Genomic DNA, 23262 nt, shown 5'->3' with positions numbered 1-23262 from the left:
TAAATTATTAAGGCACTAAGTGGGAAAGATGAGTGGGTCTGTTTTATTCAGCCACTATTAGCAGATGTGGGGAATAGGTTTAAAATGCAGGAATTTTTATTTGCTCACAATTGTGATTGTAATTTACTGGGAAGGGATTTGATGGCTAAATGGGGAATGCAAATTAATGTTGCAAAAGGTGATACAGAGGCTGGTTCTGTTCTACCTCTGTGTCAAATGCCAGGCAGAGCCTAGGCTGAAGTGAACCCACAAGTGTGGGCAGCCCCACGGAAATTGGCAAAATTAGATATGGAGCCTCTCCAGATTTCCCTGAAGCAACCAGGACAAGAGGTGTCGAAAAGCAATCCCCTGTTCCAAGGGAGGGAAGGAAGGGCTCACAGCCTGTCTGTGAGTCCTGCTCAAGGCACGGCTTGGGGAGCCAGGGATGGCTCCCTAGAATGCTCCTATCCTGCCAAACAAGAAATCCAATGGAATCCACAGAATGCTGCAGGACCCAAGAAGAAGAAATGATATGATGAAAACGAGGCACCCCACACTCTCAGATCCTCACACCATCCTGAACCAGGTGCCCTCCTCACACTGCTGCCATTCAGAACTTGATGCAAAAGATGCTTTCTGGGGATCTGCCCACTTCCAGAGGATGCAAACACAATTCTGCCTTGGGCTGGCAACAAGAGGTAGAAGGGAAAATGCTCAAGACATGGACGGTCCTTCTGCAGGGATGCACGGAAGCACCGGCCTGATTGGGGCAAGCCTTGCAGGAAATATCAAAGGAATTGACCTCACCCCCAGGGACTGGCTTAATGCAGGATGTGGATGACTTGATCCAGTCAGGAGGACAAGGAGAAGAGGTAGAGGAAGCCTCTGTGAGGCTTCATTTTCAGGCTAAAAACCAGCTTTCAGTATCTGAAAAAAAAGAAAGGGCAAACGGTGGAGAAAATGGTTAAATATTTGGGACATTTTTTGACTGAGGGTTTGTGGTGCATTGATTCAGATAAGGTTCAGGGAATCTCAGAAATAAGATTTCCCAGGACTAAAATTGAGCTGTAGCAATTCTTAGGATAATTAGGGAACTGCAGGAGCTGGATTGAGGATTCTTTTTTCTAGCCTGAGCATTGTGTGACTTCCTTAGACCCAGATAGCCTCCATATTATGGAGTGGACATAAGAAAGTGAAAAAAACATAAGAAAACGAAAAAAAAGTAAAATGAGTGATGCCCCAGCCATGGCTCTTCCAGACTCAGAAATCTGAATTGGAAGGGAATATTAAACAGGCCACCCCTGAGCCTGCACTGAAGGCAACGCAGCAGCAGCCAGGGCTCCCCAGCGGGGGAAGCCCCTGGGCCTGCCCACAGATCCTCTGCTCAAATCCTCGGCCTGGGCACCCTCCTTTGCCATCTCCAGCCACTGCGGGACAATCCTTGCTCTCACTCTTGCAGCTTCAGGCCTTTCTGTGCCTGCCCTCGCCACAGCTGCTGGGGAAGGCACCGGGACAATTCCACTCTGCCTCTCAATTCCACTCACACTCTGCCCTGCCTGGGATTAGCTGCTGGCAAAATAGACCAACTTTAAAATCGTTTAAAATCTTATTTCTCTAAATGGACTTGGTTTGCCTTTGCCTTGGGGAAAGGAATTTTAATGTTACTTTTCCAGCACTCAGCAGAGATGAAATTAACATCTCAACAGACTGGGAATAGCCCAAAAGATTCCCCCAAGATAACGACCATCAACAAAACATCCACACCCAGCAGCAAACATCAACCAACATCTACCCCAGACACTGCCCCAGGCACAGCTGGAGACACCTGGTCTGGAAAAGGCTGAGCAGGAAATCCAGGAGTGCCCACCTAATTCACATCACAGGCACAGAAATCCGGGTGCAACAGGAAACCAAATCCTAACAACTCCACACCTTCAAACCAATGAACATTAAACCAATGGATTTCTATGGGGTCAGACTGTATAAAGTTTTGGAAAAATCTAGTCAAACTCATGTGTCATGGAATGATTTTCTCTGCACACCCAGCCTAAGTGTGCATGAAATTAATTTTGTTACACATTCTGGCCAGAATCAAGTAACACCTTATTTCTCTAAAGACATTGTTGAAGAGGTTTGCTTTTCACAGTTTCAGTGAAAAGATTACACCATGAGAATAATTTTTCATAATTTTATTTCTATATGGTGGGTTTTGTTTGGGCCAGTGGTGTGAGAATCAGTTTTTAGTCCTAGGAGAATAAAAATAAAACACTTGATTGCTTTCTCATTTTTGTTTTATATTTGTACGTGACTCTTAGTGATGACAAAATGATGGTGTGAGTTTTTCGATGTTCACCCTTAAGCTGCTCTTTGAAAACTAGAAGAGCTTTAAAATTGGCACTTTAACACATAAACAGTTAATAAAATATTGTTTAAAAAAAATAAAAATAGCAGTTTCTGTGGGGGGCCATGTGTGAGTCACAGGATGTCTGCCCTGGAAGAGAAGCTTTGTTCCAGGCAGCCAGGAGAGGAGCTTTAGAAATGCAAATTAACACTGATGGCCCAAAGCCTGCACAATGGCCCAGGGGCTTCCTACCTGCAGGAGGAATTGGGCTGATTCCCTCTGCCCCTCAGCCCAAGCTCTGCCTGCTTGCACAGATGGAATTTGCACAGCTAAAGGCAGAGCCCATTGTGAGGATATCTGACTCTGCAACACAAATTGGTTAAGCTGCAAAGGAAAACAGAAAATGGAGAATGTTGTGAAAACTTCACTAAAACAAGTGGGGGGAATCATCCCTGTCCCCACTCCAACATGTGCTGTCTCTGTCTATGTTATATAGGGTGTATCAGACCACTGGGGATTATTTGCTACCACAAGTTCAGGGAAATCAGTTGGGAATCCAAGTATGTGATGATTTAATGAGAGAAAAGCTGACAATTGATGCAGCCCTGGCTGGAGTGAAACAGAAATTAAAAATTAGCAAATAAACACAAAGAAATGCTTGAGTAAAAGGGGGGTTTGACAAAAACCATACCCTGACACTCTGATCCACAAGAACAAGAAGAGAGTCAGTCTGCAAGATAAGATAAGGAGCCAGAATACACAAACAAGATGCAAAGACAATGGCACCACAAGATAGAGGAGATTCTTCAGACCCTAAGCCTGAAAGAACAGATTTAAAGTTCCAAATGTGGCCAAAGGACTGAAAGGGGCATGGAGTTAATTGTAATATGAAGTGAGGACAAGCAGAGTTAAAAAATTAATATGTATTAGGCGTATCTTGTAAACCTAGTCTGTAAAAGATAAAAAGAGAAAACCAAATCAAAAAGGTGTCCATGCTTTTCAGAGGAGATATCCCACATGTACCTCAGCGCTGAATAAATTCATTCCTACTCTTATAACTAATCTGCGAGTTATAGAGTTCTTTTTATTTCGCATATCAGGAGGGAGCACCCAAAAATGGGGAAAAGATGAACGACCACCAGAACAAATCCTGCAACACCATGGACCAGACCCCGGGAACCCTGATGAATTCATATCAGGTACCAGAGAAACCATTTCTCATTTCAATGGCATAATTAGATTACAGGATGTCATTGAAATAACAACCAACCAGACAGCTCCAGCTCCTGACCTTCCTCCCAACCAATCCACTCAGATGAGGAACACAACATTTCACCGTGGGATGGCATCAGATTATCTTGTAGCAGAAAATCGAGGCAAAATTTGTGCAAAAGTTAAGCAACTCAAACTACTCTTGGCAAATGGATGGCAACGGAAAAGTAGTAAAACAGATAACAAAGGAAATAGCAAAGCAGCTCATGTACTTGTTCAAACGTGGAAAGGATGGGAATGGGACACAGTTTTGTGGTTCCCTCACAGACCACGGGTTAAACAAATGCTGTTTCTCCTCTCATGTGCTACAGCAACTCTCATCTTTTTACCATGCACCACACCTTGCTGAGTGCAGCTCATTCAGCAGCTGAGCAAGGGGATGCAGGTGGCAGCCAGGCCTCCTGAGCCACAAACGGCTACAAAAGGACAGAGAATGAGGGCACTGAGAGCAATCCCAAAAACAAAGAACCAGGAAGAAAAAACAGAGGCAATGAGTGAATCTGCTTGGAGATAGAGCCAGGGACTTGTACATAAGGAAGCAGTGGGAGAAATCACCAGTTTCAGAAAATGTTACTAATTGATAAGGACTGCTGCTCAGACTAAATGTCGATATATTCCTGAACTTCCAGAAGAACAAAGACTTCACAGAGCCAGGAATATCGGGTGTTAATACAAAAAGGACATGCAGCAGGCAGATCGGGAAGGCTGAACCTTCCAAGCACCTCCGCCAGTGTTGGGCAAAGGGACAGGGACATGCGGCCGGGAAAATCAGGACAAAAACGAGGCCGCGTCCTCCAACACCTGGAGAGAGCGCATGGCAAATGCCCCATGGCCTCTCCCTTTGGGCAGCAATAAAGTCACTCGCACACCACTCCTCTGCCTCCTTTGGCCACACAAACCTCTGGCGCCGGGAATTTTCCCGCCCAGCCCCGGGCCCAGCGCAGCCACCTCCGGCCTCCCGACACGAAGCGGGACGAGCCAGCGCTGCTCCGCCACCGCCTCCTGCCGAGGCCCCAGCGGCAAGGAGACCGCGGGCAGCCGCTCCCGCAGCGCCCTCAGCCCAGGGCCAACACGGGCCGGCCACGGCACAAGCCACCCGCCACAGCCCCCTGCCGCCCCCTCCCGGGCCCGCAGCGAGCCCCGAGCCCCCGCAGAACCGAGCGCGGCTCCCACCTGCGATGGCCGGGGCCGCCTCCGAGCTCCGCCGCCGCCTCACCGGGCTCCGGCCGCTGCTGCCGCCGCTGCCGGGCCCGCACAGACGCTCCGGCAATGGCGGCTCTCCCAAGCCACGGCCGCCCTGGGGGCGCCAGCGGGGCCGGGCTTGTCCCCGCTCTGCCCAATCAGCTCGCGCCAGAGCCACGAGTGACGGCAGAAGCAGCCAATCGCAGCCAGCGGCGGGCTCTGCACACGGCACAGCCCCGCCCCGCGCTCTCAGGGCCCGCCCCGGGCTGCGTGAGGGGAAAGGCGGGGATGAGGAACAGCCCTGGAACGGGCCCGGCCTGAGCCGCCATTGAGCTCCCAACACAAACAAAGTTCTCCGCACCTCCCGGCCCGCCTTGCCCAGCCCTGGCTGCTGGGTGCCTCCGGCTCAGCGGGAAGCCCTGGAGCCTCACTTCTCCCACGTTCAGTTAGGACCATGAGTGCATTGCTTTGATTTCCCCCAAAGGGGAAAACCGCCCCAAACCCGGTGGATGAGTGGGGAAAGAGGAAGACTTCTGGCTGTAAACTCCAAAAACTCAGAGCACAATCATGAGAAGGAAAGGAAGACTTCTAAAACCAGCTTCCCCTCATGCCTCCCTCCTTCCAGCTGTCAGGAAAATTAATCCACAAACACCAGAGGTTTATGTCCAAAAAGAGACAGAGGTGCCCTTTTACTTTAGTCATATAGAGGAAAAGGCCATGGGGAATTTCCCTGGGGTCTCTCAAATTCTTGGAGGTCAAGGACTTTTTTTATCCCAATTTCCCGGCTCCATCTCCCTCTCTTTCCCCTTTGCCTGAGGTACTTGAGAGGTACAGATTTCCCGGAATGCCTGATACCTAAGATTCCCCTACAGTGTATAACCCTGCGTCTTCATTTTTAATTCTTATGGAATTTATGGTGTTTCCCCATTGCCTCCTTCATCTTTCAATATCCAATATCATTAACCAGCAAATCTACTGTTTGTTTGTAAAGGCAAATATCTTTTTCCATTCATCAATCAGTGGAATCCATCCCATTGTTTGTTTTCTCGCTCAGTGCTGGTTTCATCTGTCAGCAGAGCCCCAGCTGGTTTGTAAAGACAAACAAATCCGTCATTCCCGTCCCCGGTGAGCTGCGGGATGCGGGGCCCGATGCTCCCGGCGCGAAGGGGCTGCAGATCCAGAGAGCGATGGACGCACGTGGGGCCTCCTCTGCTGCTCCTCTTGCAGTTCCTGCTCCTCCTCTACCCCTCCTCTTCCTCCCGCTCCTCCTCCTCCTCCTCCTTCCCCTCCTCCTCCATCTCTCGGCTGCTGGCGAGGAGCTCTGGGGTGAGCGGAGCGGGGCCGGGAGGCGGTGGGAAAGGGCTGGGAGAGGGGGATGAGGGGAGCTGGGACAGGGGGAGAGGGGTTCTCAAGGAGGGGCTGCCAGTTAAGCCCAGGAGCCCCAAATCCCCTCGGTGTCCTGCCAGCCCCTGCCGGCGCTGTGGGGGCCGGGCCGTGCCCCAGTGCCGGCTCAGGGGGTGCTCCAGGCTGACGTGCTCCACCTGGCAGCTGGAGCTGAGCCCGCATTGCCGGGGGCGGTTTCCAGCAGCACCAGGAGCTGCTGGCTCCAGTCCCCGCTGGGGAGCACGGCAGTGGCCAGCACGTGGCCCGAGAGCTGCTGCTGGCCCTGGGAGCAGCTCAGCTGGATGTGGGCAGGGGAGAAATCCATCAGGGAGCAGAGCAGGCGGCCGGGGCCAGGCTGGGAGCTCGAGGGCAGCAGCGAGATGGACACGCTGGGATGGGCAGGGGGCTTGGGGACCCCCCAATGCGGATCTTCCTCCCCACAAGCCGCAGGGAATCGCTCCAGGGATCGAGTGCTACGGGACAGGGAACCAGGTTTCTTTCATCCCAAGCCCACCTTTCCCTCTCCTTCCCCCGTTTTTCGTCGTTCCCCCGATCCACTAACCCCACCGAATTCAATTTCGGTTTCTCAGCACCGTCTCCTATTCTTTGTGGGTCCCAGCCCCTTCTTTTCCCCCACTCTTTTGCCCCTTCCCAATGATCCCTGCAATCTCCAACCCCCTCCCTCGTGTTTGGATTTGGGGGTTCCAGGCCCCTCCTGCTCAGTCTGGGGGTCCCCATCCCCCCTTTCACTCCATTCTGGGAGATCCTAGCAGATGTTTCTGGGAGGAATCCCTGAGTTACAGGAATTTTGGGGTGTAGGTTTCAAGAGGAACAGCTCTGTCTGGCATTCGTTTAACCCATGGTCTGCCGGGGAAGCACAAAAACGTTTCCCATTCCCATCCTTTCCTCATTTGGACTGGTTCATGAGCTGCTTTCTTGTTTCCTTTGGTATCTGTTCTCATCTATTTGTCAACAGCAGTTTGAGTCATTTACTTTTCCACAAATTCTGTCTCCTTCTGCTAATAGATAATGTGATCCCATTCCACGGTGAAATGTTGTGTTCCTCATCTGAGTGGATTGGTTGGGGGAATGTCAGGAGCTGGAGCTGTGTGGTTGGTTGTTATTTCAATGGCATCCTGTAATCTGATTATCCCATTGAAATGAGAAATGGTTTCTCTGGTACCTGATGTGAATTTGTTTGGGTTCCCAAGGTCTGGTCCATGGTGTTGCAGGATTTGTTCTGGTGGCCGTTCATCTTTTCCCCATTTTTGGGTGCTCCCTCCAGCCAGGGCTGCATCAATTGTCAGCTTTTCTCATTAAATCATCACATACTTGGATTCCCAACTGATTTCCCGGAACTTGTGGTAGCAAATAAACCCCAGTGGTCTGATACACCCTATGTATCTTGTTTTAGTGAAGTTTTCACAACATTCCCCATTTTCTGTTTTCCTTTGCAGCTTACCTTAACTTAATTTCTGCTGCAGAGTCAGATATCCTCACAATGGGCTCTGCCTTTAGCTGTGCAAATTCCATCTGTGCAAGCAGGCAGAGCTTGGGCTGAGGGGCAGAGGGAATCAGCCCAATTCCTCCTGCAGGCAGGAAGCCCCTGGGCCATTGTGCAGGCTTTGGGCCATCAGTGTTAATTTGCATTTCTAAATCTCCTCTCCTGGCTGCCTGGAACAAAGCTTCTCTTCCAGGGCAGTCCTGGGATGACTCACACTTGCCAGCCTCACAATGTGGGTTTTTTTTGTTTTGGTTTATTTTATTTTACATTACTCTAATAAGTGTTAATGAGATAAAGGGTCACCTTTAAAGCTCTTCTAGTTTTTCAAAAACAGCCTGAAAGGGAATATCCAAAAACCCATACAGAATTTTTGTCATCGCTATGAGCCAGGCACAAACATTCCCTAAAAATTTTCAAAGCAATCAAATTTTTCCTACTTCTCTCTCGGCCTAAGAAGTGATTCTCCCTGCCCTGGCACAAACTGAACTGACAATATAAAATCAGGATTATTACAAAAAAAATTTCTAATGGTGTAATCCTTTCACGGAAACTTTGGGAAAATCAAACACTCCCGCAATGTCTTTAGTGCTAGAGAGTCAAGGCACAACTTGATTCTGGCCAGAATGTGCAACAGGAATCATAAAATCCACACTTAGGCTGGGTGTGCAGAGAAAATCATTCCATGACACATGAATTTACTACATTTTTCCAAAACTTTATACAGTCTGACCCCATAGAAATCCATTGGTTTAATGTTCATTGGTTTGAAGGTGTGGAGTTGTTAGGATTTGGTTTCCTGTTGCACCCGGATTTCTGTGCCTGTGATGTGAATTAGGTGGGCACTCCTGGATTTCCTGCTCAGCCTTTTCCAGACCAGGTGTCTCCAGCTGTGCCTGGGGCAGTGTCTGGGGTAGATGTTGGTTGATGTTTGCTGCTGGGTGTTGATGTTTTGTTGATGGTCATTATCTTGGGGGAATCTTTTGGGCTATTCCCAGTCTGTTGAGATGTTAATTTAATCTCTGCTGAGTGGTGGAACATCCCTTAAAAAAACCTTTAAAATTCCTTTCCCCAAGGCAAATCCCTTCAGAGAAATAAGATTTGAAGCCATTTTAAAGTTGGTCTATTTTGCCAGCAGCTAATCCCAGGCAGGGCAGAGTGTGAGTGGAATTGTCCCGGTGCCTTCCCCAGCAGCTGTGGCGAGGGCAGGCACAGAAAGGCCTGAAGCTGCAAGAGTGAGAGCAAGGATTGTCCCGCAGTGGCTGGAGATGGCAAAGGAGGGTGCCCAGGCCGAGGATTTGAGCAGAGGATCTGTGGGCAGGCCCAGGGGCTTCCCCCGCTGGGGAGCCCTGGCTGCTGCTGCGTTGCCTTCAGTGCAGGCTCAGGGGTGGCCTGTTTAATATTCCCTTCCAATTCAGATTTCTGAGTCTGGAAGAGCCATGGCTGGGGCATCAATCGTTTTATTTTTTTCATTTTGATAAATTTTGTTCTCTTTCTTATGTCCACTCCATAACATTGAGACTATCTGGGGGTAAAAAATGCACGCAATGTTCTGGGTGGAAAAGAGAATCTTCAGTTCAGGTCCTCTAATTCCTTAAATATCCTATGAATTGTTGCAAATCCTTTATGGTCCTGAGAAACATTATTTCTGATATTCCCTGAACCCTATCAGGGTCAATACAAGACAAAGCTTCAGTCAAAATAGGTCTCGAATATTTAAACTTTTTCTCTGTCATTTGTCCTTTCTGTTTTCCCAGGTACTCAAAGCTGCTTTTTAGCCTGAAAATGAAGCCATTTCACAGAGGCTTCCTCTACCTCTTCTCCTTGTTTTTCTGACTAGATCAAGTCATCCACATCCTGCATTAAGCCAGTCCCTGGGGGTGAGGTGAATTCCTTTGATATTTCCTGCAAGGCTTGCCCCAATCAGGCCGGTGCTTCCGTGAATCCCTGCAGAAGGACCGTCCATGTCTTGAGCATTTTCCCTTCTACCTCTTGTTGCCAGCCCAATGCAGAATTGTGTTTGCATCCTCTGGAAGTGGGCAGATCCCCAGAAAGCATCTTTTGCATCAAGTTCTGACTGGCAGCAGTGTGAGGAGGGCACCTGGTTGAGGATGGTGTAAGGATCTGAGCCTGTGGGGTGCCTCGGTTTCATCATCTCATTTCTTCTTCTTGGGTCCTGCAGCATTCTGTGGATTCCATTGGATTTCTTGTTTGGCAGGATAGGAGCATTCTAGGGAGACATCCCTGGCTCCCAAAGCCGTGCCTTGAGCAGGACTCACAGACAGGCTGTGAGCCCTTCCTTCCCTCCCTTGGAACAGGGGATTGCTTTTCGATACCTCTTGTCCTGGTTGCTTCAGGGAAATTTGGAGAGGCTCCTCCATATCTAATTTTGCCCATTTCCCTGGGGCTGCCCACACTTGTGGGTTCACTTCAGCCTAGGCTCTGCCAGATACTTGATCTCAATCCTCCCAGGTCTAATACCCATTTCTGAGCTGTTCCTTCCTCGTGCTCGCTGTGCTGAGGCTCCCCTCCCCAGCCCGTATCCCAGAGCCGGTCCCTGTCCTGCCGCAGTGTCCAAAGGCGGCCCCCCCGGCGGGCAGGGCCGGCAGCTCCACGGGGCCGGGCAGCGGCCGGGGCGTCCCGCAGCCTCCTGGGGGCCGGGGGCCACTGCCGGCCCTGCCCGGGGGGTGCTGGGCTCAGGCAGCGCCCGGCGCTGAGCCCCGGCTGCCCCACAGCCCCGGCCCGGCCCCACAGCTCCCCACAGGCCCCCAGCCCGTGCTCCCGGTGCCGCAGCTCTGCGCCCGCTCCTGCCGCTCCCAGCTCAGAGAAACCCCCTGAAATCCTGACCTCCTTGTTTTCCTGGCCTGGAAAACTGGGATACAAAGCATCTGAGTCAGCTGGCAAATTCTGAGGATAAGACCCTTCTGAAAAAATCCCAATCCTCAGTATTTTTATATTCCTCTTCTTTTCCATCATTTTTTTTCTTACCCCATAGATTCCTCCTGCTGCTTCTGACTTAAAAGCACATTCCTGCACACTCCCCTTCAGCCAATCCCTTCCCAGTGTTATAAATGCAAAGGCAGATTTGGGTTAAATAAAAACAATTTATTATAAAACAATTTCTATAAAAAATAAACAATGAGGAAAAACCACAATAAAACAAACAGCGCAGCGCTGGGTGGACAGGGGTCTATACCCAAAGGTATAGGTGTTCCCAAATCCACGAAGGAGGGTAGACTGTCCGGGGTTTTTATAGGGATTTTTAGCCTTGAGGCCAAATTCCAGGCAGGCACCATTCATCAACAGTCCTTGATTGTCGTATGAATTGATTTCCTGGCGTTGGAGAATAGAGTCAAATGGACGTCCGGACCGAGTCTCCTCATATGTAAAGAAGTTCTGGGTGGTTCTTGATTTCATTGTGGTTCAGGCCATCTGGATGGGATGGTTGGATCCGGGTTGGAGCCGATGGATATCTCGGCTGGATTTTTCCTTTTGTTTACCTGATGGCTTCCCCCAACGGTAGCCTGCAAGGCGGGGTGTTCAGGTCCGGTGATGAGTATCTCGTCGGAGCCTCTCCTTGTTGGCTTGATGATTCGTGTCCTGTCTATTCTTTCCCGTTGATGGGCACCGAGCCTGTCCCTGTCAGTTTGATGAGTTTTTGTCCTGTCAGCTTGATGAGCCGTGTCCTGTCTATTCTTTTTCGTTGATGGGCGCCGGCTAGGATCGTTATCCTTTGAGTGGGAATTCGTGGCTAGATCTGGGAAGGGCTTGTGTGTCATACTGCACTATATATTTTATATCATTATTGTTATATACATTTATTTAGATTTCTACGAATTTTTACAAGTTCATTTCTCACAGTCCCCCGCCTAATAATCCATTACATTAAAAATTCGTGTTATTACATCCAATTCTGCAGGGGAGGACTATAAAATTTTTTACTCACATTCATTTTTTTCCCAGTCCGTTAACGAATTCTCACTATATGTTTGTGCCAGGTTATATTTATTTTCAAAATTCTTTAAGGCTTTAATCACATTTTCGTTTTCTTTTTCCTCCTCTAATTTCATTAGTTTAGAGAGAGGAGTAGGTCTCCCTTGTGCTTTCTCAGGATCGATTGGAAGTGTGGCAATCTGCATTCCTTGCACAACAGAGTGAATTAGTCTGATGAAGCAAGGAATTAAGCAGGGAAGGAAAATGATTCCGGCAACTGAACAAGTGATGAAAAATACTAGCTTCTTCCACCAAGCCCCTTGCCCGAATATCTGGTCCCACCAGGAGGCTTGTAGGATTGAATTCCATTTTTGGACTGGCACATGAGCTACTTTTTTAATTTCAGCAGCCAATCCTTTTATTGTTTCTCCGTAATCGTCTATTTCCATACAACACTCGGATTCGTTGTATTTGCCACACACTCCTCCCTCCTCGGCTAGCAAATAATCGAGAGCTAGTCTGTTTTGGTACACAAAAGCTCTCATTTGTGAATGTTGTTTGGCTAGGAGTTCTAGGGCTTCTGAAGTGTGGTTGGAAACTATCTCTACCACCGCTTGTAACCTGATAAGTCTGTTGAGGAGATAAATGGGGGTTCTGTAACCCCAGCTGCCATCATTTGCCCAAGTAGCGGGCCCGTAATATTGAATGATCCTTTTGGCAGGCCATTCTTCCTCGTTCCACTTCTGGTTGCCTCCCGCTATTGGTAGTTTCCGTTTTAATTCCCTCCTTTGTCTGTTTAATGTCTCAAAGAGAGGGGCTCAATGATTTACTCTCTGTTTTAGGTAGAGTAAAGAAAAAGGGCCGAATTATTCCAAGTGTGCAGGATCCTTTCCATTTTCTGGGTAGCTCGCTGTATGCCTTTTTCCACATATCCAATATATACTATCAGGAGCTTCTCAACCCTTGTTCAACTTTGCCGGATCATCCCAATATTCCTTCAATCTTATTAGCTCATGGAAGGGATTGGCCCCAGAGTTTTTGTACCAGCAAAGTTCAATTATTTCCATCCATTCACAGTTATTCCCCCGGGAGCGACTCCAATAGCCCGCGGGTGGTTCAGGTTGCCAGGTTTTTGTTTTGTTTTCCGAATTCACCGTGAGTGTGCTTACACACGGGGTATAGCTTACTAAATCAGTGAATTCTTTTCCCTCTCTGCTAATGCAGACAGTACCGATTATTCTTTGGTCTATAACCCATCCCTCTGGTCTTTGTTTTGTTTTTGATATTTTAGAGCCTTCTCATTTTTAGAAGTTGCTCTGGGGTTAGTTCCTCTCCCTTCCAAGGCTATCTTTCAGCTGATTTTAACCCGCCACAGATCCAACAGTTAGATAGACCTAATTCTGTGGCTATTTCTTGCATTAGATCTATGAAAAGGTTCTGGTTGGGGGTTGGCAACCCCCAATTGCTGTATTGTTTCTCTAATTGCTCATAATGCTCACTAAGAGAGTTAAGCGTTTTGTTTCAGGGTCCACCCCTTCCTCATCCCTGTAGAAGCAGAACACTTGGTCGAATTGCAAACATACTTGGTCATCACCACTTTTTAACAAATCAAGAATTATCGGTTCATTATTAAAAGAGGCTTTTTCTTCATGTTTTAAATTTTTACCTTCTCAATACACTTTCTCCCCATGGTACACATTTTTTAAGTTTGCTTTATTGTAACATAAATGGTTAACCTTATAATATGCTAAAAAGGTGGATTGTCTTTTTCTTCTTATCTAGACAGTTTTGTTACATTGGCTGCAGATTGGAATTGGAGGGAGCATTCCCACTTCTCTCTTATACTTGAAGTGGGTAGCTTTAGTAGTTTTGGGTTTTTTTTTTTGTTTTTTTTTTTTTTTTATATAGGAGTTTTAGACTGCCCGTCCTTAAACCTTGCCCCTGAGTGGTAGCACTAGACCTCCCCCTTTAATTTACAAAGATTATACTGAGTGCTGTTAGACAAACAACGTTCCGGAGGACAGTAGTTAACTATTCGTCTGGTATCTGTGGCAGTCTGACACTGCTCACACTTCCCCAGGAGACGCTCTCCCGGAGGTACTTCGGAATCATTCTCTCGGCTAAGCACACGGCTAGACTCAGGACAGTCAGGATTCCCCACCGGTGTATCCCTCTGCCTTGCCCTTCGCCCGTATAGAAATATACGGCGGGGATTACTATCTTCTCGGCAGCAAGGATATTCTTCAGGGGCCCTTGTAGTCCTTATGGCGTACCTTCTTTTGAAAGCAGCCCACCGAGACGACTTAATTGTGTCTGTCCTGCTCGGTACTTTGACTGTCTTTTGGCACTCAATTTTTAAAGTTTCTGCCTTGGAGTCTAGTTTACCTCTAATCCCTTTTTGAAAAAGCAGGTACCACTCAGGAGAGTTAAGTTCTAAAAACCCCGCCCGGGTGACAAGTATTAAGAAACGGCTAGTCAGCTCCTGTTCTTTAGTCAGACAATTGGTACACAGTCTCTTAGGTTTGTACTCTCCTCAACAGTGGGTTACTCAAATTTGTTTACAATAAGCACATTTAAAATGTATAAATGGAAAACAATCACAGTTTGCGTTGATGTAACTTATCTGGTCTGCAGCTCTACGATTTTAGAACAATCATGTACTAATTTTTCTGAATAGAAACTGAGCAGGATTTTTGTGCAGTGGTTTTCAATTCTAAACCAGGTGAGCTGATTAAGATGGCTTCATATTTTAGAAGCCTGGAATCAGTCAGCCACTTTTCTGCTTTTTGCTGCAATATGTTTTTCACATCGTGGGGAGTGTAAACTACCAGGGGAGGAAAAGTTATTTTCCTTGCTTCTCTTATTAACAGAGCCACTGTTACAATTGCTGGTAAACACGTAGGCCAACCCCGACTGATTGGATCTAAGATTTTTGAAGCCTATAGGCTTTCTTTTGTCTGCCCATTCCTGAGTCAGGACTCCCTGTGTTGTTTGTTTACTCACATTCACAAACAACTGGAATTCTTTATTCGTATCTGGTAGAGTTAGTACCGGGGCAGTCATAAGAACAGTTTTTAATTTCTGGAAATTAGACTCATCCTGTTCAGTCTACTTCAGCCTGTCAGTGTTTAATCTTTCATACAAAAACTTCACTTTTTCACTGAAACCCTCAATCCACTGCCTGCAATATCCCAAGAGCCCTAGAATTTGTCTAATTTGCCTTTTTGTTTTTGGTGCAGGCAATGCAAGGATGCCTGCTACCCTCTCCGGGTCTAATTTTTTCCTTGAGATATCTAATGTCTGAGGTATTTTATTTTTTATTTCAGGCTCTGTGAATTGCAGCTTGGATTTTGATACTTTCAAACTTTTCTTTCTTAGAAAGTTTAACAAGGCAATCGTGCTTTTCTTCACACTCTCTTCAGTCGGTCCAGCTATTAGCAAGTCATCTACATACTGTGAAAGCTTTGTCCTGTCCTCAAGAGCAAATTGGGTTAACATTTGTTCTAAAGCTTGTCTGAAAAGGTTCGGAGACTCCACAAACTCCTGGGGGAGGACCGTCCACCTTAGCTGTTGCTTACGGTTTGTATCTGGGTCCTCCCACTGAAATGCAAAATAATCTCTACTCCTTTCATCCAGAGGGCAAGTCTAAAAAGCATCTTTCAAATTAATCACACTATACCACACATCTTCTGGTGTGAGTCTATTTAGTAAAGTATAGGGGTTGGCCACCACCGGGAATCTAGTCCGGGTCCTAGCGTTTACCGCTCGTAGGTCCTGGACTAATCGGACGCTACCATCCGTCTTTTTTACAGCCAGGATGGGGGTGTTGTGTTGAGACATGCAAGGTTCTAAAGTACCCCCGTTTAGGAGGTCATCAATTATTTGTTTCAACTCCCTTCTCCCTTTGAATGCTATACTTCAGGGTTTATTTTCTCTTCATTTTTAGGAGTCAACTTAAATATTTTCACCACCAATTCAGAATTTTTAATCATGATATTAATTCTTAAAGCGACAATCATGTCCCTCCCCAACAAATTGTAATCTGCTTCTTCTACTAATAGTAAATTCTCTAAGCAAATTTTATTTTCAGATTCTATTTCCACATTTTTTATTACAGGCACTTCAAAGGGGTCTCCCTTTGCACCGATTACAAAAACTTTTTCTCTGCTAGCCACACATCCGTATGGCAATTTCTGCAGGGTACTTCTCTCTGCCCCAGTATCTACAAGAAAACTTACTTCCTGTCGTTAGGGGCCCACTTTTAATTTTATCAAGGGCTTCTTGGATGTTCTGGTCCCCAAATTAAAGAGCCCCTGACACTCCTAATCCTCTTGAAAAATTTTCTCATCTTTTATTCTTTGTTTACAATTCCGCTGAACGTGTCCTACCTTTTTACAGTAGTAGCATTCCGGGGGTTCTCTCCGTGGGGCCGGGGCTGCCCAGTGAGAACCTCGACTTTTTCCGGGTAGTGTTTTAAACTTACCCTGCATCTGTTCTTGTTTCTGGATCTCTTTTACTGCAGTTACTAAAACCTTAGCCTGCAATTTCTGCTTCTCATCTTCTCTCCTCATGTATACTTTTTGAGCTTCCCTTAGGAGCTCCTGGAGGCTTTTATCTTGCCACTCCTCGATCTTTTCTAATTTTCTCCTAATGTCCTCCCAAGATTTAGCAACTAATTGTGTTTTTAACAGAACCTCCCCCACAGGAGAGTTCGGGTCAGTCCCAGAGTAAACCTGTAAACTTCGCCGTAATCTCTCGATCTATTCAGTGGGTGGTTCCTCTTTTCCTTGACATTCTCTAAAAATTTTGCTAACATTCTGGCCCCTAGGGACCGCTTCTCTTATACCTTGTACAATCATGCTCCTTAAATCCATCATGTTCCGTCTGCCTTCCTCCGTCTGTGCATTCCAGCTCGGGCTTACACTAGGCTATTTCTGGTTACCTGGCGTCCCCTGTGGATTGCGTCTGTCCCAGTCTCTGATACCGGTTTGTTTAATCATCTCTCTTTCTTCCTCATTAAACAATGATCTCAGGATTGCCATAAGATCATCAAAGGTATAAATACTACTCCCTAAAAATTCATCTAACCTCTCAGCCACCCCAAAAGGGTCATCTAACAACCGCCCCATCTCTTTTTAAAAGCTCTTACATTTCCAGAGTTAAGGGGTACATTCACAAAACCGATCACTCCCGGGGCCGTCGGTACTTCCCTAAGAGGGAACAACCGGTGCCCCTCTTCGCTCTCTCCCCATTCATTATCTATCATTCTCGCTCTTAAACGGGTTCTACTTGCGGGAGGGGAATTGGTGATTGTGGGTTGCCTCCCTGTTATCAATTGTGGGAATTCTGCCGCCACCCGGTTGAAGGGAGGAGTCCCCTCCGTTGTATGGGAGGGTCCCGGTAGTGGCGGCTGGACCGGCAGGGACGGATAGGGTGTTCCCCAGCCTTGTGCAGAAAAAACCTCCGAGGAGGTTGCTGTGGTTACGGTGTTTACAGGCGGGGAAAGGGGAAGGGCTGCCGGCATTGCTGCTGGCCCCGACTCTCCCGCTTGAGACACACGTATCTCAGTGGGTTGGTCTCGGGGGCCCAAGGGTGCTGAGGGCACCACCTGATCTGCAGAGGAAGGTCCTGCTGGTCCTCGATACGGGGGTGGTAAGTGATCGAGGGGTTCCCAGGACTCAGCTCTTAATTCACGTTTTACTTTTTGTTTTATTGGAAATAGCCCTACTCTGACATTTACCCAGAGCTTAGCATATTCCTTCTCCTCAGGATCTGAGGGGACCTTGTTCTCCACATAGGAGAACAACTTGTTACACGTCCATTTTTCAAATGTGCCTAACACTGGCCAATTGAGGTGACTTCTCAACTCCTGTCCTCCCCAAACCTCCATACAATAATGTATTAATTTTTCCTTTGATTTCCCCTTCCTCTGGGGACAATCTTCCCAGTGTTTTAGCATCCACCCCAAGGGACTTTCCAGTTGGATGTCTGGTGATTCCTCCCCCTGATCGGAGGAATCTTTTCCTGTGCTTCTTCCTTGAAGCTTACTCTTTTTCTGCCCCATACTTCGCAAATATATTCTTACCTTTCTTCGACTTCTCCGGGAGTCGATATCAGTTTCTGCGTTGTGTACTTAGGAATCAAAATTTGCCGATACTCACCTTTCAGCGAGCTGAGCTGAGGTCTCTTGTAATCGGAACTTTTGATTCTTCCCTGGACCTCTCCCTGGGTCCGTTACTAAGAGGGTTTACCAGCCTCGAGCTCGACAAGATGTCCCTTCCCCTCTTAGTACCTTGCGATCAGTTCCCGAGACACCCTTTGGCCTCAGGTTTTACGAGTGTGTGTCGAGGGAAAAAAAAACTTTCACTCTGTATCGCTTCCTTCGCGGCCGGCCAATTCCCTCGCGGGAGGATGGAAACGCGACCTTGAAGTCCGCACTCGCTTCGTGATCAGATCACGTCTCACACACTCGCCCGATCGCCCGCTCAACCAGCAGTACTTACAGCTATTTTCCTGCGTGGGTGTCCTTGTGCGCACTAGACGTTTTACGAGCGAAGTAAGCCGCGGCTTCCCGAAGGCTCCGTGCCTTCCGAGCTCTCCGATCCGGATTTATCCTTTTTATTGTGGTTTTTACCTCCGCCTAAATTTGGTTCGGATATCGGAATGAACTACGGGGGTTCTCAACTCACCAGGCCGCCAAAATCAGCGGGGGTACCCGTCCTGGGCAGCGAGATTCCCCGCAGTTTCTCCGATCCGAGTCACGGCACCAATCTGTTATAAATGCAAAGGCAGATTTGGGTTAAATAAAAACAATTTATTATAAAACAATTTCTATAAAAAATAAACAATGAGGAAAAACCACAATAAAACAAACAGCGCAGCGCTGGGTGGACAGGGGTCTATACCCAAAGGTATAGGTGTTCCCAAATCCACGAAGGAGGGTAGACTGTCCGGGGTTTTTTATGGGGTTTTTTAGCCTTGAGGCCAAATTCCAGGCAGGCACCATTCATCAACAGTCCTTGATTGTCGTATGAATTGATTTCCTGGCGTTGGAGAATAGAGTCAAATGGACGTCCGGACCGAGTCTCCTCATATGTAAAGAAGTTCTGGGTGGTTCTTGATTTCATTGTGGTTCAGGCCATCTGGATGGGATGGTTGGATCCGGGTTGGAGCCGATGGATATCTCGGCTGGATTTTTCCTTTTGTCTACCTGATGGCTTCCCCCAACGGTAGCCTGCAAGGCGGGGTGTTCAGGTCCGGTGATGAGTATCTCGTCGGAGCCTCTCCTTGTTGGCTTGATGATTCGTGTCCTGTCTATTCTTTCCCGTTGATGGGCACCGAGCCTGTCCCTGTCAGTTTGATGAGTTTTTGTCCTGTCAGCTTGATGAGCCGTGTCCTGTCTATTCTTTTTCGTTGATGGGCGCCGGCTAGGATCGTTATCCTTTGAGTGGGAATTCGTGGCTAGATCTGGGAAGGGCTTGTGTGCCATACTGCACTATATATTTTATATCATTATTGTTATATACATTTATTTAGATTTCTACGAATTTTTACAAGTTCATTTCTCACACCAGCACACCAACACCATCCATCCCCTGTTGTCTAAATCCCTTCTGGACTTCCCTTATTGCCCCCTTGGGTGTCCATGTCCTTAATTCCCTCTGGGAGAATGTGCAAACGACCTCCACATGCTCCCAAGGGACCCTTGAGAGATATTTTGGGATCCTCATCCCTTTGCTGGGACCCCATTCTGGCTTTCCCTTTTGTCCCCTCCCTGGGTGCCCTGCCATGTTTACTCTCCAAAGATCCCACTGTAGTCACTGCTGAGATTTTCAGTGCTCTCTCCCTGCCGACTCTTGACAGCCGCCCTGATCCGTCCCTCGTCTGTCTCCTGCTCACTCTCGGGTACCCAATCAATCCCCGGTGCCGCCGCCAGCCGAGGGAGCCGATCCCCCAAACTGGGTGAGGCACCTTCAGCTGCACTCACTGCCCGCCGGCCCGGACGGTGGAAGGAATTGCGGAGGAGCCCCAAGGTGTGTGGAAAAATTGACATCCCCAGAGGTTTCTGTCCACAAGGAAGACAGAGGAGTCCTGTAACAGTAATTTCATTCATAAAAAAGGGATGAGGCCATGGGGCATTTCCCATGGGGTCTCTCCAGTTGTTGGCAGACACAGCCTCTTTTTCATTCTAATTTTCCCGGCCACATCTCCCTCTTCGTTTCCCCTTTGGCTGAAGTACTTGAGAGGTACAGACTTCCCAATGCACCTCCTACATACCCCCTTAATATGCACCCCACTTTTGTATAGCTAAGGATATTGATGGCTGTGTTAAGTCTTTGTTGTTCTTCTGGAAGTTGATGCATTTAGCAGGAACTTGGCTGAGCAGCAGTCTGTGTCATCAATTAATAACATTTTGTGCAGCTGATGGCTCCTCCTGTCACTTCCTTATGTCCATGTCCCTGGCCCTATGTGCAATGAGGTTGACGGGATCAGTTTGTAAAGAGCCTTTGTTGTTCTTCCTTTGCTGGGGTTCCCCCGTTTTGGGGCCATCCCCCCTGGAGCAGGGTGTCCCCCCTTGGTGCAGGCGCAGAGCTCAGGCAGGGCTGAGCCAATCAGAGCGCGCGGCGCTGATGACTCATCAGTGTCCAGGCAGAGCCGCAGCTGCCAGCGTTGCCCAGCTGGAGCCCAGCTGCGCCCCTCCCCCCCGGGCCTTGGCGCCCCCCTTGAGGGGAATTTGGGGAGGTGGGAGGGGGGAGCGCCAAGGCCGGGCCCCCCCGCGCTGTGGTGGCGGGAGCGGCTGCAGTGGGGAGCGAGTGCGGGCGGAAGCGGCCGAGAGCCCAGCGCTGCCCCAGGCCGAGCTGGCCCAGCTCCATCCGTGCCCCTGCGGTGGGATGCTGTGGGACTGGGGGGGAAGAGGGAGGCGGCAGTGGGTGCTGGGCTTGGGGGCAGGAGGAGAAGGGAAGGAGAAGCAGGGCTGAAGAACAAAATGGTCAAAATATGTACTTGGGGTTGTGCAGAAGGTGGAGGCGGAGTGTGAGGTGTAGAGTAGGGACACAGGAGGAGGAGTAGCAGGAAGAAGAAGCAGCACAAAGTTCATCCCTGTGTCTGCAGCTCCCCCAGCCCCAAGAGCATTTCTCCCCCCCGATAAATGCAGCAGGTGACTGGGGAGGGGCATCCACAATTTTTATGGGGCTGAATCTTGGTGTTTCTGAGCTTTATTGGGCTAAATGTTGGTGCTTTGGTTTCTTGTGAGGGCTGAACCTTTCTATTCTGCAGGGGTTTTTGGTTGAATGTCGTTTGATTAGCTATGGATGTGTTTTGATGTTTGGAGGATGTTTGGGCCGAATCTTTGTGTCCTGGAGGTTATTATAGACACAAGATGCCCAATGAATTTCTGAGATGAACTTGGGCAAGGAGGAAACCCCAGTCCAAGGCGCTCTCCTGTTGTTTTTTTCCCCCCCAACCAGGATTTTACGTTCCCAAACTGTGTTCAGATGGAAGAGAAGAAAAAGGCCCAGAGATTCCGCACGAGGAGGGGCTGCAAACCCAGTCCAGGGAGCTCTGAGGAGGAAAGATCCCCCCAGTGCCAGGAACAGGGCCAGAGATCCAGCCGGAGCTCAGAGCTGGGGGAGAAGCCCCACAAGTGCTTGGAATGTGGGAAGGGCTTCAGAAAAAGCTCCCACCTGACCCGGCACCGGGTGATCCACACTGGGGAAAAGCCCTATGAGTGTGGGGAATGTGGGAAGAGCTTCTCCAACACATCTTACCTGATGAAACACCAGATGATCCACACTGGGGAACGACCCTATGAGTGTGGGAAATGTGGGAAGAGCTTCAGCCGGAGCTCCGACTTTTGGAAACACCAGATGATCCACACTGGGGAACGACCCTATGAGTGCGGGAAATGTGGGAAGAGCTTCACCAGCACATCTTACCTGATGAGACACCAGGTGATCCACACAGGGGAACGGCCCTACACCTGCTTGGAATGTGGGAAGAGCTTTGGGTGGAACTCCTACCTGAGGGCACACCAGCGCATCCACACTGGGGAGAGGCCCTACGAGTGTCCTGAGTGTGGGAAGAGGTTTCAGCGCAGCTCTGATGTCCTCAAACATGAGCGGATTCACACAGAGGAGAGGCCCTTCCGCTGCCCCGACTGCGGGAAGGGCTTCCAGTACAACGGCCACCTTACAGTCCACCGGCGCATCCACACTGGGGAGAGGCCCTACGAGTGTCCCCAGTGCGGGAAGAGCTTCTCCACCAGCTCTCACTTGTCCCGACACCAACGGAGGCACCAGTAAGGGAAGCCCTGCGAGTGCCCCGAGTGCGGGAAGAGCTTCGTGCGCTGCTCCAGCTCCATCCCCCATGGGAGGATCGGCGTTGGATGATCCCCAGTGACCCCCGTTGGGCAGAGCCCTGGTGATCCGTGGTCCTGGTGATCCGTGTTGGGAAGACACCTGGCTGGGAGGCTCCACATCTTCCTGACTCCTTGTAGGTACCTGGATAAAAGCAGGGGAATTAAAATCCAACAGGATACAGACAGACAATGGGAATTGTTGACTTTCAATCCTCGAGAACCTTTTGCCTCAGGAGCTGTGTGGGCAGAGAAAAGGGGGTGACACCGGGCTTGGGGGCCCCAAGGGGAGCACACACGCTCTGTGGGGGGGGGAGGACATGACCCCCGTGACCCCACCTCACCTTCCTGCGCAGGCAGAAGCCGAGCCCCAGTGCCAGGCAGATGAAGCACAACATGGAGCCCCTGATCCCCGTCAGCATCTTGCTGCGGGTGGCATTTCACGCATCCCTGGGGCAACTGCCGGGGTCAGGACCCCCAAAACCTCTCACAGACATCCCAACCTCCTCCAAGGACCCTCCCAGTCTCTCCCAGCCCACCCAGGACCCTCTGAAACCTCCTTTGGACTAACTAATTTTAAACAATTAAGAATTAGAGAAAATTTAGAGATTATGGCTAGAGATAGGCCTTGCTGGAACTAGTTGGAGTTAATGATTTAAGTGAGAAGCAGGATTTGAGATAATGAATCTTGAACTTAGGTAAAAAATTACTTTTCATTGTAAGTTTCTTCAGCTGTGCTTATAATTTGAAAACAGAAATTGATAAACAGGTTCAGGAAGATCAGAGACATTACATCTGGAAACCCATTTAAAAGTCACTAGGAAGGAAATTGGAATTGTACCAAATGTTATTTGTAATGTCAACCATTGTAAAGGTAGAAAGGTGAGAGTAAGGAAGAGCAGCTTTCCTTCATCTCTTGATGACCCCTACATGCCAAAAAGACCCCCTTCTCAAATTACAGAGCCCACCACACAGGCATAACGACTTTTTAAATCATTACCGTGCATTTTCACCAAACCTGGGGAATGGGAAGTGTAAGCATTATGCATATGCATTAGTATTAATATGTATTAGTATTTTGGATATTTAAGACTTTTGTAAATAAATAGACACTGGAATCTTTTGTCAACTTGCAGTGCATATTAAGGGGATGACTCCCGCACTCGCCCAGTGCTGTGATTAAACATCCACTTTGTAACTTTAAACTGTTGGAGAGGTTTTTTGTCCATTAACAAATTGATGTTGATACTGGATCAATATTGCTATTTTGGTAAATCACTGCCAGTCTCTTCCCAGCCTCCCCAGGACCCACCAGAG

The 23262-nt window shown here is 48.5% G+C and overlaps 1 pseudogene; it reads left to right on the top strand.

Moving 5' to 3' along the window:
• LOC148182306 (uncharacterized) overlaps positions 1–23262 on the top strand; it is a 702689-nt pseudogene that overhangs the window by 220420 nt on the left and 459007 nt on the right.

Source organism: Pseudopodoces humilis, chromosome 33 (genome assembly GCF_049639895.1).
Source record: "Pseudopodoces humilis isolate 2021_Gansu_Grassland_sample_001 chromosome 33, ASM4963989v1, whole genome shotgun sequence".
Taxonomy (NCBI): Eukaryota; Metazoa; Chordata; class Aves; order Passeriformes; family Paridae; genus Pseudopodoces; species Pseudopodoces humilis.
Note: the sequence above shows the minus strand (reverse complement) of the source record. Positions and strands in the feature narration are given on the sequence as shown.